The sequence below is a fragment of the Vicugna pacos genome, chromosome 5, assembly GCF_048564905.1.
Source record: "Vicugna pacos chromosome 5, VicPac4, whole genome shotgun sequence".
Taxonomy (NCBI): Eukaryota; Metazoa; Chordata; class Mammalia; order Artiodactyla; family Camelidae; genus Vicugna; species Vicugna pacos.
The window spans coordinates 19359016-19374433 of NC_132991.1; positions in this window are offsets into that span (position 1 = coordinate 19359016).

Below are 15418 nucleotides of genomic sequence, written 5' to 3' on the forward strand. Positions count from 1 at the left end.
TAACTTTCAGGCTAATTGTACTGTTAGCTGAACTTGAAGGATGAGCAGAAGGCATCTAGGAAAGGAGGGTGGGCAGGTAGTGCCGGGAGAAGCGTTTGCGCAGCCCAGGAAGTGAGAAGTGTTGATGGCACTTCCAGCTGTTGAGAGTTCAATAGAGCGGGTCCTGACAGTTTCACAACAAGTTTGTTTTTTCCTTCCAGAAGTTACCCTTTATTCTTTAAAAATAAACAGTATCAACAAACTATACAACAAAAACAATCACAGGCAGTTTCCCACATGAACCAGAAGTATAAAAATTCACTGCTTTTTGACCGTCTTAGAGCTCCATCCCCAGCTCTTTCAGAAGAGAACAGTGTAGGCGGTGGCAGTGCAATCAGTAGGTATTATGGTTTCTCGAAATTGAGCAAATCGAAAGCAAACCCAACTGAGTTCCTAGATTACAACTCTCAGAAAATAATTAACTGGGTAACTGCAGCTCAGCAAAAGGCCCTTCTCAGCCAATCAGGGGAGAAAACTGCACAGATCCTTATGTCAGACACCAAATCCAGGTGGAACACAAAATCTCCTGTACCTCACTCTCATAATACAGACCTCAGAAATTCTAATCCCTGCTCTGGGAACAGAATATCCTCACAAGCAAGGGGAGTACACCAACAGCATTTATGTCTGAACGCCTAGATTTTATCTTTACTCGAGGGTTTTCCTGGTTGAAATATTGCCTCCATGCTTATAGCTACCTCTTAGGGATACCGTTGTGCTTGTAACATTCTCTACTAATGAATAAAAGTACTTACTTACTCTGGCACGTGTAAGAGTGGGTGAACATCAAATATAAGCACTTTGCCAAAGATTGAAAAAGAAGTAAAGCGAATTTGAAAAGTTTTCCAACACAGATGATAAGGCAACACAGATGGGTTATTCCTAGCTGTTGCAAGCCTATTAATACTCTATTTTCTGATTTTCAGGAAAGGACGATAGCTGAAAAGGGCTAGCCATATTTTATAGGCAGCTCACAGGAATTTCTGTTTATTATCTGTGCTGTAAACATAAACCCACTGCATATGATTTCACTTCCTGATCAAGAATGAGGGTGATTTCAGGGAGGGGAGGATATAGCTCAGGGTTGGAGTATGTGCTCAGCATGCGTGAGATCTTAGGTTCAATCCCCAGTACCTCCATTAAAATAAATAAGTAAATAAATAAACCTAGCTACCTCCCCTCCCCCCCTCAAAAAAAAAAGAATGAGGGTGATTTCTGTTCCAGGGATATACCTATTTCCCAAATGATCATTAGGACTTTAGTAATAAGCCTTAGAGACACCCATTCTACTCATTTTTTCTATCAAGGATGTGGCTTGATTCTTTAAATTCTTAATAATTTTGCAACAACTTAATTATGCCAATGCCCATAAAACAAAAACACAACACACACACACACACAGGTGATGCATCTCAGTTGTCTGTTTTGAACCCTTTCTACAATATCTTCACTATCTCCCTGCTCTTGTGTGTTCAATTCTTGGTGGTAGATACACCCATAAGAGAATCACTCGTACCACAGTTTTAAATTGCATTAAGAATATTTTTTTCTAATCTGGAGATATTCTTTTTCTAACTGTCACGTGTTGTGAAAAGAGAGAGAACTCTGAGTGAAGAGGATAGGAAGGTCTAATTTTGACTGAGGGAAGTTACACGATTCCTCATGTCTGTGATCTGGGGCCTCACAGGGCTGTTAACCTGGGAGACTTTTATAGCGAGTGCTGGCGAATTTTCTAGCCACACGAACATCCTGAAAGCTGAGAATAGTGTTGAGCTGTCATGAAGAGTTGAAAGATGAGTGAAAGCAAGATAATGAAATTAAACTTACATGATTTACTAGGATGTTACGGTTTTCATACGTATCCAATGGATTAGTTGTTTTGTTTTTTTTTTTAAGTTTATCTACTTTCTGCAAAATCACAAGCTCACCCAACCAGTTGCTGGCTGAGAAATACCACTGGGCAGCTAAAAACACTTCAACTGTATTATATTAAGGAGTGGACATGAAAGAGGGAATTTACAAATTGGCACTTAGAATAAATTGGTTTTAATTCTACTATAACATTTCTATTGCCACCAAAATTGTAAGCAAATGTATCCTGAATACATTTTGTATACATTTAAATACTTTTTTGCCACATTACAAATAATGTTAGGTGACCATCAGTTAACTCAGTGTCCCACGTGGGTATCAGAGGCACCGACACTAAAATTGCCCCCCTCTCACTCATTGAAATGTCTCTTTCTACATCACTTGTTCTAAGTTGTCATATGTCCTTCAGCTGTAAGTTTTTGGAGAAGGAAAAAATATAGTAAGATGATATTCTGTCTACTGTACAAAGGCCTTCTGAACAAAGGCTTAAAGTGGGAAAATGAAGAGGGGTTCATTGAAGGAGGCGTACAAAGCCAGTTTCCTCATCTGACAGTGAACGTACCCCACAGTTGCCTCATGGAAGTTTTGCTTGTTTAAAATCACAGTATCAAAACTTTCATAGTGTTTTGTTTTGTTTTCAGAAGCCTGGGAATCTCCATTGTATCTCCCCTCTCTGTTCAGTGTTCTCATGTTCAGTAAATTTCTACGTTATAAAAAGGTTGTCTCTTAGCTATTTCTCAACATCTCCTGTGACCCGGATTCCATGCACTTTCCCATCAACTCCATCCCTGTAGACTCCTTGATTGCCTCTGAATGGGTCTCTGCACAGTGGTGCCAGCCAGTTCTCCATGCATCTGGAGTGATCTTTGTAAAAGTGAAATCTGATATTGCAGATCTCCTGTGTATAATCCTTCCATGTGCTTTCCACCGCCCTTAAGGTCACGTCCAAAATTTCTTACACAACTTAGAAGCCCACAAAGATCCAGCCCCAGCCTTCCATGTCAGATACCTCTCATGCTGCTCAACTGAGCAAACTGTTGTGCTTGGTGACTAGGAGGTGAAAATGTCACCAGGGGAGTATTGAGTGTGGAATCATGGATGCTGGCACAAAAGAGGACTGAGTGGGTATGAAGCAGAGGCAGTAATTATAGATCACGTAGGTTTTGTATCCTTTCTACACTGAAATATACCTGATACCTAGAACTTGGCTGGGCAAAGTGAGCTGGAAAGAAAGATGCTCCCTCAGGAAAAAAAGTGAAGATGTCTTCCCAACTTTTAAGCTAACAGATGGAAGTAAAACATGATTCTATAGAACATGTGGGTGGTATTTCTTACCCAAGCTACCTTTTGGTAATAGAGGCTTGCTCTGTGCTCTGCCCTTCTCCATGCGTCCCCTTGGGTAGTCATTGCAGCTCACCTTGCTTATTTATAATGTGGTGAAAACTCATGCTTGCTTTCACCAAGCCATTGTGGAAAATGAATGTTTGCTGTGTGTTGGAGATTAGGAGATAAAAGGCAGTGTAGGACAGAAATGGTGTGTTGAAAGGTTATTAATGATTCTGAAGGCTAAGGGAGAGTGACAGGCAAATTCTCTTTAGAGCTCAATAGCCTTTGGTCCCAGGAAGGAACAACACATTTATTTTTAGGTATACATTTCGCTGTTCATCACAAATAGGATTCATAAAGAAAAACAGTATTTTTAAGATAAAATAAGATCAAGATATAAAAATAAGTTAGCAAACAAAAAAAACCCCTGAAATGAAAATATTTATTGAATAATTAAAAAGTTGTCTTTGTGATCATATAAAATGTTTTAAATTAAATATATGCAAAATACATTTATATAGATTATGAATAAATTATGTATATATAATACAGAAATATATTTATTTTGTCCATTAGGAATATGACTATTAAGTAGCTTTATTTTTTTCTCCCTCGGTAGTTTTCACAAATCATTTTCATATGTGTTTTTGATTAGGAATCATTTTTATTGAATTCTACATAATTCAAGTGGAACCCGACGACTCCGTGTGGCTTCCCCTGCTCTGACCCCAGTCCACACTGCCGCGTGGAGAGAACAGTGCAGGGAGATGTCTCTCCTGGCTCCCTGTGTAAGAAGGCTGGGGCCTGGGACCACAGACAGCTAGGATGCTGCTATTTAAATTGTCCGTTTCCAGTGCCATGACTTTGGAGGGTGGGACTTGCCCCATGTGCTGAGAACAGGAGTGCTGACTTGATCACAATTGACAGAAGCAACTTGTCTGCGTTGTTCAGAAGTTTTCTAACACGCCTGCCCAAGTTGACATATCCTATCCAACCCTCAAACGCCACTTTCTTTGTTTCCCTTTCTGATTCCGTCCAGGTTCTCACCCAATGCCTTGCTCAGAAGGGTTAGAATCACCGCCAGAGTCTTCTCACAACATTGCCTACATCACCTCCTTGTCGTCATTCATAACAATGAGATGAGGTTTTGTTTTCCTAAGTCCTATGTTTAGGGACCCTGCCGTCTTTCTTTCCTGTCAGTTGATTTTCTTCCACGGTGTATGTAAACTGCATTATGTTTCTTTAATTTAAATGATGCAAAGATCCATAATCAGCATTATATCTTATAGTTATAAGTTGGTGTGAAAATGACCCATCTGCATTATTCTGTGTCCTTGTAATTACACGTCCTTTATGTTTTCTTTTGGATCTTGGAATAATCTTTTCAAGTCTTTATTTCCCCCTTTGTAGCAATCCCTGATTCACCCTAAGCCCAAAGTTGATTAGAATGTTTCATTTTTGTTTTGGTTAACATCATGGACTCTGGAATTAAACCACCTCCATTTGGTTGGTGGTTTCCCTACTCTATCTGTGTGATATTGGGCAGGTTACTGCGCCTCTCTGAGCTTATCTGAACCTGTATCATAGAACTTACCATAAAGCTGTTAGAACTGCTGTTGTCTTCACTCTGATACAACATACTTTGGAGGCCTCTTAACAGTTTTGCTCTTTTATCTAATTTCTACTGAGATTTTAATTATCCCAATAAAAGTAATTTATATCTTAATTCAAAAATGTATTAGATCAGTGTATTAATCTGCTAAGGCTACCAGAACAAAGCACCATAGATTGGGTGGCTTAAACAACAGGACTTTTTCCCTCAGTTCTGGAGGCTGGAAGTCAGAGATCAAGGTATGGGCAGGACTGGTTTCTTCTAAGGTCTCTCTGGCTCGTAGATGGCCGTTTTCCCATGTCTTCATATTGCCCTTCCTCTGGGTACATGTGTGTCCCAGTCTCCTCTTCTTACAAGAACAATCATATTGCATTAAGACCCACTCTGATGACTTCATTTAACCTTAAATACCTCTTTCAAGACTGTGTTTCCAAATTGTGTCACATGGTGAAGTACTGGGATTAGAATTTTAGAGAAATACAACACAGCCCATAACAATCAGCATTTCTGAGATTCCTGAATTCAGGAATTCAAGGTTTCCCTTTTATTGGAGATGAACAAAATAAAACAAAACGTAAAGAACCAGAAGAACAAGAAGGAGAGAATGAGCACTAGCGTAAATGTTGTAAAAACATTGCAACAATGTAGCGTAAAAATTATTGTTTTATAGATTGGCTTCCTTTGTCTTTTCCGTGAAGTCCATGAGACCGTTGTCCTACACTTACTTTTATTTCATCTCAGGACACCTGCTCTTTGAAGCCCAGAGTTTCTATTAAGGCTAGTTTAACTTGAATATAACTAATATACCAAGGCTCATAACAGTAATTTTTACAATCTGGCATCTGACCCAGAACTTATTTCTGGAACGTTTCAACCAATATGTAAACGCAACAAAGCAGGTAATTTCTCTAAGGCTTGTGAGGGAATAGGAATTGTTCCATATTAGTAATGATGGTGGTAATAGCGAGTCCTTCTCTAGTGTCTTCTGTGTGCTTGTCACTATTCTGAGTTCTTTACAGGTATTTGTTCTTTTAATCCTCTTGTGAAATTTAAAGTTCCTATTCTTGAGAAATGCAACATTAACTTTTGCATTGTTAAGAGACAGCAGGAAGAGAAATTTCAGTATGCTGTGGCTTATGTTAAGTAAATGACCAGTCTTTTCTCAGTTTAAGAATACCTTGAGGAAAAATATGAGTTTTTATCATTCATTTACGAGTTTTTAGTCATTTTTCAATTGTAAAATGGAGTAGTTTCACTAATGAAAGGCTTAAGAATTAAATCGACATTTCTTTTAGACCTAGATGCTCCTCAAGCAATAAAATGTTTCACACAATATACAGCAAGATGCTTAGATAGAAGAAGAGTGTGCTAAACTTGGTTGAGAAATTGATATACACAGATTTAGGGGAAAGTGACTTGTCCAAGGTCGCAGGAGTGGAACATGGCTGAGCTCTTAAGTCCAAGTTATCAGTGATACGCTACATGTCTCCTGTTGTTGTTGTTACCTACAGAAACAAAGAGGAACATCTCAGCAGTGAGCCTCATTATAGGCTGTTTTGTTTCATTTGTAGAAAGTTTTGTGGTAGCCACTGTCCCATGATAAGGATTGGTTCACTGTTTAGCCATGCTGCTCTGTTGTAACTGGTTATCAAGAAGAATGTAGGACTAGGGGGCACAACAGCAAGGAGTGTATTTATAGTTTAAACAAACTTTGGAGACCTACCGTAAGTTTAATTCTTACTCTGTGACAGGCACAAGGAAAAACCTTTACTTACTCACATTTTTTAAATCTTATGCAAATATTTTTCATTTAAACCAATTTTCTAGGGCTATGTTGAATAAATTCAAATTCATTTTCTTTCATACCTAAGAAATGACTTTAATAAATAAGTTTATTTAATAAATACATTTAATATTTTAACTTTATATTCTGGACTACTGTGATAGTTTTTAATTGATTTTAACTTTGCTTGAGATATAAAGAACTAGTATATTTATGGTTCTAAAAGAAGTATAGAGTGTCATTTTCATGGCTTCAGAAACTCAAGTCCAAGCTGCGTTGAAGGCCTATGCAATTTTAGCACTTTTATCTTTCCTGGCCTCAGGGTCCACTGCTTCCCTTAATTTACAGATACCTAATTGAGAATAATTGTAGATCCACTAAAGAAATTTGCTGCCTTTATTCCTCTTTTTCTGACCCATGATTGTCTTGCCCTTCCATCATTCTCCATGGAAAGAAAATTTATTGAGGTATCAAGGTCCAAGTTCACTGTTACCATTGGCCGGAAAACTTCCCTGACCTCCTCAGACTGGATCGCAGCTTCTCTTTTTCTAAACACCTGTAGCTCTCAAGTTGCTATGATATTGATCCCATATTAACTTGTAGCATTACATTTCCATGCAGAAATTATCTTGCATCCTATCATGTAGATCTTTCTGTGCGGCTCTAAGCACCATAGCTATCATATGAAGGAAGTTCTCAAAAAATATTTATGGGAGGAAAGCAAACAGAAGAATGGACACAAATAATAAACACAACATTTGGTGCACTGCCCTTTCTCTCCTTCCTAAAGGAAAATGCATAAAAATAGTATTTGCTTTAAGCCAACATAACTACCTGAAGGGGTTGGACAGACTTTTGAACAATCATCTAATGATTCACCAGCAATCCCCAAAAATGTTGGAATAACTAGTATGTATTTACTTATTCAACAAGTAGTGATCCAGCTCTACCATATGTGGGTCTTATGCTAAGTTAGGAAGATGAACTGGGTAAGAAATGGGACTTTATCTTAAAAATCTTATAGTCTATTAAATAATCTCAATATAATATAGTAATTCTCATAATAGTTATCTACAGAGAGGTCTATGGAAGCTCAAAGAAAGACACATCTAGGTCTGACAGAAGGCATCCAAAAAAGTTTCAGAGAAGAAATGAGGCTTGTTCAGAATTTTGAAGGATGGAGATGAGTTTACCAAGCAGATAAGGAATTGTACATTATTTTCAACACTGGAGAACAAGTATGAACATAGTTGATAAAACTATGTGATTCACAGAGAGATCGGAGATTATGGAGTGAGAAAGGCAGGGAGTGACCATGTTGGGAGGAAATCAGGGAGCCATAATTACAAGCTTGGCTTTTGCCTTATGTGAGATGGAGAACCACTAAAGAGTGGCAGAAAATGACATGATCAGATCTACAGTGTGTTAATAAATAAATGAAGGTGATGAGCCAACATTGGAAGCAGGATTTGTTACGGTGTCACAGGAAGTCTTTAGGAAAATGCCAGAGTCCTGGACCCAGGCAATAGTAATGGGATGTGGAGAAAGAAGCAATGCAGATTGTAGAAACTTAGATTGGGTGATAAGGAGGAGAGGGAGCGAGAGATGATGGAGTCTGGCTTATGGTTTTGGATAGATAGTGATGCCTAGAGTCAAGAACTGGATTAAAAGGAGGATCTAGTAAGAAAAGGAAAAACAATGTGCTCAGTATTGGCTGGCTTTTACCTGGCTATAGAAAATCAGGAGGACCTGCCTAGGAAGCAGTTACAAATATTTTTCTGGTAGAAGATGTGACTCAGCTGGAGACCTATATTCAAAAGGTCTCCAAATCTCTGAAGTCAGAGGAGAACTATGGGAACATTGTGTCATGAGAAAAAGAGAGGAGAGAGTTTCAAAGAGAGGAATTCTCAACAGTGCATGATGATGTGAAAGATACAAAGAGAGACTCAAACAAGGTCTTCAAGATGCTTATGCTAATAAGCCAACTGGCATTTCAGTTGAGCAAGTGTGATTTGGTGTGCTATTCACTATTAACCAATAAATACAATTTTGAAAATTTATATTATTGCCTGGATCTGGACCAGGAACTCTTCATGAGACAAGATGTACTACGTTGCATATTCTCATACAACGTACATGCAAAAATCTGGCAAATGTCATTTACTGCATATCTATTTCCTATAGACTTATGGATACTTGCAGATATTTTAGAAAGAAATTGTCACAAACTCTTTCCATGACGATATAATTTGATTAGGAAACTTGTCTGTTTTTTCCACGTGGTATGGTAATTTATTTTATATCAAGGAGCTGGGATAGAGAGTCCATTTACTTCACACGGCAAGCAGTACAGACAAAACCAAACTAGCATCTAAAAACTGATGCTCCCGGTCTTTCACACAGTTGAAATTATCTGTGGCAACAGTCAGTCTTTCTAAGGTGGCTCTCAGGAGACCAGAGATCGTCATAACAAGCAGAGCCCCAGAAGTCTTGGTGTGCCACTAACTGATCAGATTATGTTATTTATTCCCGTCATTTTCCATTCCTTTCACTCTGCTGGCCGTATAATAAGCTGGCAGACAGTTCAGTATTTATCACTCTTGCATAGATAAGGAAAAGGATCATAATTTAGTGTAACTCACGTAACTGCTATGGTGAATGGCACGAGGGGTTTGGAAGGCTCTGTTTCACTGATTCCAACATTCACGTGGGTCCACCTACCCCGTGTTTTCCTGGCAACCTCTCAGTGCCTGCGGAGGATGCTTCTGTTTCGTTGTGAGTCAAGTCTGCACCGTGGACATGAAAGCAATAATACGTCTCTATTAGAACACTGTTTTATATTTCTTTGTTGCTTATTCCAATGTGATACGAGGTGTTTTCATTTGAGGATCAATTTTCTCCTACTTTTCTGAAGCTGAAAAAATTCACAAGTAAGCTTGTAAAATGCTATTACTTCAGTGAAACTCATTTATTCTTATTATTCCTCATTACTTTTTATATTCTAATTGCTTTTCAGAGCGTTATATGAGTTGCACACAATCACCCACTATGTGAGCTTCTCCTGTTAGAATTTTTATAGCCAACATGGTCAACATGTACAAATTGTACATACCAGTGATTCCTTAACTGTGGTAATTGGATACTCCCATGTAATTACAGATGGTAATGACATTTTAAGCACCTCATACAGGTGCTGGAAGAGGGTTTTTTTTTGTTTGTTTTTAATTTTTTATGTGAAAAAGCATTAAGAAAGTGTAAGTTCTAGGAGTCAGGCCAGACTACAGAGGTGCCTTTCAACTGTAAATAGCAGTTTTCATTAGAGGATAATTACAACCCTGACCACCTGCACTACTGCTTGTCCCACCAGTCAACCCGGGACGAGGAAATCCTGAGAGGAAACTCAGTGTTTTGGGCTTTAAAAGCCAGGAAATTAACACCTATTCATTAGCAAGCGACATTCATAGATGTTGGATCAGATTCTGATAGAGTTTAGGTTGCAGATAACCCTCTTGAATATCGTGAACAGGTGACTGCCCAACTACAAAAATAAATTCTGGTTCAATTTATTCTGCGTGATCAGGAATCAGAGTCTGTATGATTAAGCCCCAAATCATGCGTGTGTGTGTGTGTGTGTGTCTCCAGAGCAAAGTGGCTGACGTGATGGTTTATCTACTTACACACTTGTGGTCACATTAATGATGTTTCACTAATGATGCTTTGACCTGTTGTTCTGGTCAATCAGTCACTGTATTTATTGAGAACTCAGAGGAAGCCAAACATGTGCTGGGGTCTGAGGGGGAGGCTGAGAAGGAAGAGAGATTTGATTTTGCACTCCAGAAGCTAACTCTACCACTTAATATGCTACATGATCTCACTGAACATCTTCACCTTCATAAAATGATGGTGACAATACTTACTGTGTAGAATTTGTGTTAAAGATTAAATGAAGGAATGCTCGCACAGTACAAATACTGTGCCCAGCCAGCATCAGGCAGCTGATGACAGCAGCTGGTGTTATTAAGAAAAATCGAATAGTTGGAGGAGACAGACACAGATGTCAGTGTTTACATACCAACCTAAAATAATGTGCAGCGTGAAATACACTGAAATACAGTGAAAACACGTGGATAGTCTTGCTGGGGTAAAACACTAAAAAGATCAACTGCATGTGTATCCATTGAAAATCACTAAATTTATTGAGGATGCTCTGACAAATATGAAAGATCCTCATTTAATTCATTTTTAATGTTGAATTCATGTGCAATTTTTGTTAGGCTCATTTCTTAATGTAAAGTAAAAATACACACCCAGCTTGTCATGCCCTTTTGCCTCATTACTTATGTTTCTTCTTCCCTCTGGTAAATGTCAAGCAGCAAAATCGAAAATATAGTTCGTTTGGGGTGTGAAGTGCAGCCAGACAGGATGCTGTGTGTCTGAGGGAGGCACTGCCGTTCTTCAGTTCAGTCTGTCCCTTTCCCACACGTTTCAACGGGTCTGGCTCCCAGCGCAGGTAATATTGGCTGTCCTTGTCCGAGGGTGGCTGTGCAATCCCTTGACACAAGTGAGATTAAGGAATATTTGACCTGCTTGCCGAGAAACTGATGGTATTTCTGTCGACATACTCATCTTTTATGGGAGAGCTTCAATTCCCTAATCAATGACTGTTCTTGTCTTGTGCCTTTCATAACAAGAAAGGTTAGCAGAAAAAAAGAGACTTGTGAGAGCCAGTCATTTTCAAAGATTTCCTATAAAATGGTGGGTATAGCAAAGGCAGATTCAAACGTAGTGCTAATTTTTATTGTCTGCATTTTAATAAAGATTGAGTTACAACATCAGTACAATGGTGTTATTTGTTTTCACCCTTTCAATGTCTGTTTTTTGAAATCATTAGATTTTTTGGTTCTGCTTTTTAAGACACACAGGAAAGGCGATTCTCCAAGCTGCAGACATTGCTAGATATTAGTAGTCTATTAGTCTGCAGGTGTCCTTAGTATTACCCTGTGCAAAAAAGAGATCAGTAAACAATAGTAATTCTCTGGTTTATTAGCATTTGCCAGGTAAAGGAGACATCTCCACCTATTGTCTTGTCCCAAGTGCAACAAGGGATCAAATCTTTATTGGAGTTATCTCTGGTCTTTTCCTTTCTGTAATATCTCTAGTTATATCCTCAAGTCTCTACTTCCTTTGGTTTAGTATTTACTAAGGTAGCCCTGAGGGAAAATACAGGCTCAGGACCTGATGCCTTTGTCTTATTGTTAGGGGTCAGGGGATATGGACAACTGGCCCCCTTCACTGGATTTCAGTTCTTCTCTCAGGAGTAGCATTGTTCACGTCCCAGGCAGCAGCAACTTGCACCTTAGGGAGCAGAGGGGTGCATTCAGTCAGCCCAGCTCTCATAACTGCCAAACCGGTTAAATTCTGTTCTGCTGATGAAACCACCGATCGGCTGTCTTTGGTACTTTTCTACCATGATAGCTTTTGTTCTGTCAGTTTATTACCCTGCACGGCAAGCATGCTTTCTTCTTGAATAAGATACCTGAACCCGATGCGATTTCATATGAGAATAACTTACAAATAATACAATCAATGAATAAGTATTTATTTTGTGCTTAACCCCTTGCTACGCTTGGTGAAGGTAACGGACATGTAAGTCATGATTCTTGCCCCACAGGAACTTTTAATCTCGATAAGACTCTTAATTCTGACGAAGTGACCACAAAGAATTCTGAACTGTGTAAGTAGCGTGGTTTGTTCTGTATGCCAGTTGGTGGGTACAGAGAACCGTCAGCGTTCAGGGAATGCGTGAATAGTGGTTCATTGGGGGAAGGTAAAGGGTGGGCAGATGAGAGAATGAGTATTGGGAGGAGGGAGAACATACATGTTGGTACTTAGATTCGGAACCGACTGTACAGGTCCCTGAACACCCGCCTACAGGGCTTAGGTTGGGTCCAGCGAGAACTCGGAGCCTGTGGAGGCTGCTGACGAGGAGAGTGTGAGGCTGTGAGTAGGGTACGGTGGCTATGACCTTAGAGTATGTTATCTAAGTAAGGAAAACGTCACCTCATTTTACTCTCCAAATCAAGTAAACTTCCATCCATCGGAAGCGGCAAGAAATCCTCTCAGACATTTGGGGCAGGGGCGCCCCCGGAGGCGCCCGTAACAGTTGCCGGCGGGGAGGGGCTCCGGCCTCCCGCGCCGGGCTGGCCCGGCGGCTCTCCCCCAGGCGGCGTGGTGCTCTGGGAGCGGCCTCCCTGAGCCTGCGGCGCCACGGCCTTTTGTGTTTCGCCATCTTGGTTATGCTCTTACGGGCCCAGGGGTCACTTGGCGCCCCGTGAGGGAGTGGGACCCGGGTCCAGCTCTGCTCCGCACCCCATCCGCCCGAGCTGCCCGTCCCCGCCTCGCTGTTGAGCCGGCTCTGCTTCCTTCGCCTAAGCACCAGCGCCTCCTCAGCGGACTTACTCTCTCAGCAGCCTGGATGTGGGGGACTGCGCTCTGGGTTCCCGCGCTTCTCTGCTTTTGGCCCCATTTCTCAAAAATGATTGCCAGCCTAACAGCCCAGACTCAACACAAAAGGCGTTTGGGTTGCACATAATGCCTACCTCTAATTAGCTCCCTCTCCACCAAAGTAAAAATAACATCTCAAGAGTTACTCTGTGGCAGGTGTCTAAGCACCGGATGAGGGCGGCCTGGGAACCAGGCGTGAAGGATGCGGCTGTGGCCCACAGGTGGCCGCTGGGGTCCGGCCCAGGACACCAGAGTGACTTCCTGTCCGTGAACTGAGGAGATCCCCTGGCTGGGAGAGAGGGCCGTATTTCCAGGGTTGTCAGAGGCGTGGGCCAGGCACATTTTTAAATTCTTCAACATCCAACAATAAAGCAGTCTCTTATTAGGGGATCAGGTATTCAAAAAAAAAAAGTCTGACATCCAATCTCCTTGTTATTTCACTTTCCTCCTTTCCTCACAGTGATTCCTGCCGTGAGGCTGTCAAACAGGCGAGACCTAGTGTGGTGCTTGTAGCCTGGAGCAGAAGAGAGCAGTTTCTCACCATCTCTGCTGCTTCCATATGGGAGTTGCAACAATTGGTTTCTTTTTCCTCAGACACACTGTGTTTAGCATAGAAAAGAAGGGGCGCAGTATTGAAAGAGCTGAGAGGAGACAACCCGCATAACAGGAGGGTAGCACTGAGCTCTTGAGCTTGGGAGATGCGCTGAACTGTGGATAATGGAAAAAATGATGGGGAGAACGACCACCAGTTGAATTTGGAAGTCGGGGTGGGTGGGAGAGATCAGGAAGACGCAGCTAACTACAGGATCACAGAGAATGGTTGTAGAGAGTTTGGGGTGGAAATGATTCCTAAAGGAATATACAGAGAATCTGAAAAGAGGGAATTTTTTTCTAGTTATTATAATGTCTTGACTCAAAATCAAAATATACTTTCTGATTCCTCCAGGTGCAGTAAATGGGAACTAATGAAAAACTGAACCCCGAATGAAGCAAGAACTTAACATTTACTCTAGGGTTGTGCTAATATATCTAAAACTCATACTATTTAAGTCAGTGAATCTTATATATTATATATATATATCTTCCTCCCTGTGAACAATAGACTGGGCAGACAGAAACCAGGAAAGTTGTAGAGCTGGTGGGCACTCTCTGGAGTCATAAAACCCCCACCCCTGGGTTCTCTGTTTGCCTGGAGCTTAGGGACACCTTCACCCCATTCCCCACTGCAGGACCCTTCGGATGCTTGCATTTCTTCAAGGCAAAAACATCTCTTCATGTGTGTTTACCCTAACAAAGCTAAACTGCCCCAAGAAATAGCTGTCTCCCTAGGTGGACAAGCCTCGTATCCTGCCCTTATCAGAGTCATTAGTAAATCCTATTTTTCAGAGTAGAGCCCCTGACAGATCTTACAACTGATCAGGTACCTGTGCACAAACCGATCGTGCAGCCGCTGCTCCTTGTGTGCACAGCCCCTTCCCCACAATAAAAGAGTCTGCACGCCCGCCCTCTGCACTCAGCAGGCGCCTCTCCTCTGTGTGGCCCACTGCTGTCTGCAGCAGCACACCTACTGATCTCTCCTAAACTTTCCTCGTGGCGTTTGGTAAATTCTTTTACCTTCCATGCGCCTGCTGTGTTGTGTCCCACGAGTGTCCTGAGGCACTCAGGGGTGGGGAGTTGGTCCTGAGGTTTTCCACAGACGTTCTCGGCCATCTGTTTCTGCCCACATGTGGCACTGTGTTTGCCATCACCCTCTGAAGTTAGCTATGGTCTTACTTTGGCCCATGAAATGTAACCAGAAGTGCCCAGAAAGAGCCTACATTCCCCCTCCAAAAAAGTGTCATTTAATTGACCCTGTAAGGCAAGACATGTTCAGTTCTCCCTTCCCAGGTGAGGAAAGTCTGTGTTAAAAATAAAGCCTGTGTCCAACTGGATCTACAGTGAGTGGAGACATGTTGGCCCACATTGGATGTATTGTGAGAATGAGACAAATCTTCTGTGTTCTGCCACGCTAAGATCTGGGGGCTGCCACTGCAGCATGAACTAGCCCAGTTTGACTTTTACAGGTGGACTCCAACATTGACTTTCACACTTGGAGTTCCTCAAATCTCCTTTTTGAAGAGCTAGAAATTTGAAATGAAAAAAGTATCAAAGACAAGAGCAGGTCCAGGTTCCACATACAAGTGAGATCATGCATTGTGGGGCAGCTCCAGGGTGACATCCTTGGGAGACCCAAGTGCTCCAGTGTGAAATGTCACATGGAAACATTCTGCCAGATATTTCAG